The sequence below is a fragment of the Contarinia nasturtii genome, unplaced genomic scaffold (assembly GCF_009176525.2).
Source record: "Contarinia nasturtii isolate CC-2019 unplaced genomic scaffold, AAFC_CNas_1.1 Cnas_scaffold_2348, whole genome shotgun sequence".
NCBI lineage: Eukaryota > Metazoa > Arthropoda > Insecta > Diptera > Cecidomyiidae > Contarinia > Contarinia nasturtii.
This window is the reverse complement of record NW_022199670.1, coordinates 1-1,838: the sequence shown is the minus strand read 5'-3', so window position 1 is coordinate 1,838 and position 1,838 is coordinate 1.

Below are 1,838 nucleotides of genomic sequence, written 5' to 3'. Positions count from 1 at the left end.
ACTTATAAAAATATTGTTTTTCATTTTATTTTCCCCTGTGGAAACATATAATATAATACGTAGGCGACTATTTAAGTTTCTTCAATATGTATGTTTTAGTATTGCCCGATGCAAACCATTGTCATATTCGTGAAGTTGGACATTTTTCATGACCATTTGACTTAACAGGACGAATTTTAGTTTTGTGGTATGGCTACGACAGCAGCTTAAACATGACACTCCAAAAAGTGCACTTTTTTGAATATGCACCTAATTTCAAGTACGAAAAATATATTGTATCCAACTGATTTTGGTCTCTGGTGGACAGAGGGGTCCCGAATAATTCGTACACGGAGTATTGTGCATCAATTCGATCTTTTGGGTGGTCAAATAGTCGACTGTTTGATGGGCTTCTTTTTGCCATGTTTTGGGATTATAAGTTTCAGAGTTTTGGTCTCCATATTCCCGTGATGACTTTTGACAATCAAATGGTTGTGTACTATTCAGCATTGAAGGACCTTTCATCCTCTAAAGGCATGGTAGCAACATGACACATAACACTGTAAAATAATGAGGTCCGATTTTCCCTATCACTTCACAAACGAACAACTTTTGTTCGATTGTGTTCATGTTTGAAGACTCAGAGAGTCAACCAAGTTTTTGTTTCAGGTCCAAACTACTGGAATCATGTCTTGGCTTCTATTGCGATCGTATAGACGTGTTTTTATTATCCTATGTCAAATTGGTTATGATTTTTTGGATGTGATTAAAATCAATCGATTTTTGAGCAACTGTGGGTTGACACGTAAAGATTTATTTTTTTCATGTTGTAATTCATGGAAGAACCAAATGATTGGAGTCTCTGTGATCCTTGGGCATACCACAATTTAACTGTAAAAGAAACTTCGATCCTAACTCAATCGGCACCAGAGTTTTTCTCGATGACATCAATTTTCGAAGGACCATCGCGCAATTGATCACTGTAGCGAGCACCATGACGATGGGATTCAGTGAACCAGTTGTATACAGTGGCAAGGCATGGTACTTCCTTCCCATACCCCGACTTGAGTCGGAAGTAATACTGTTGAGCAGGCAGCTCTTTTTGAAAACTTATGAGAAATAATCTTTTTTGTAAATTTCATTTTTTTGCGAAGTTGACCTTTTCCAACTGACACCGTGGCCATACCACAAAACTAAAATTCGTCCTGTTAAGTCAAATAGTCATGAAAAATGTCCAACTTTACGAATATGACAATGGTTTGCATCGGGCAATACTAAAACATACATATTGAAGAAACTTAAATAGTCGCCCTCGTACAATTTGATTTTTATCAAGCATTTTTGAGAGAGAAAATGTAAAATTATTGCTCCTCTCATGTAAATAATATAAATTTCATAAATTAATTTTTCAACTGCTTAAAATTTCTATAATCCATAACAAATTTTTGTATTTATCTGCTTTGCTTTAAATAATTCTCTATTCTCAGTTTTACTGTTGATAAATTTACTTCTAAATCAATTAAATTTTTATCACTGTTTTGCAATTTTTTGGTATAAAATTCGTTGAATGTTGTAAGCATATAATTTATTGGCTCATATTTTGTGTAATCAGTTCTCCTAATTGGTAGATCAAATAGTGGTGTTGCTCTGGTATCATGTGCTGGATCGTAATATTTCATACTGTTTGAAACATAAGTTGACTTCAAATCTCCGTGAATAATTTTGAAAATAAAAGAGACTTGCGCCATCTTGCGTCTCTCCTCAAGAGTAATCATTTGCAGAAATAGTAGCCTCTGTTCGTATTTTGGCAGTCTAAAATCGTTCCAGGCCATTCTCCTCAGAGCATATATTAAAAATTG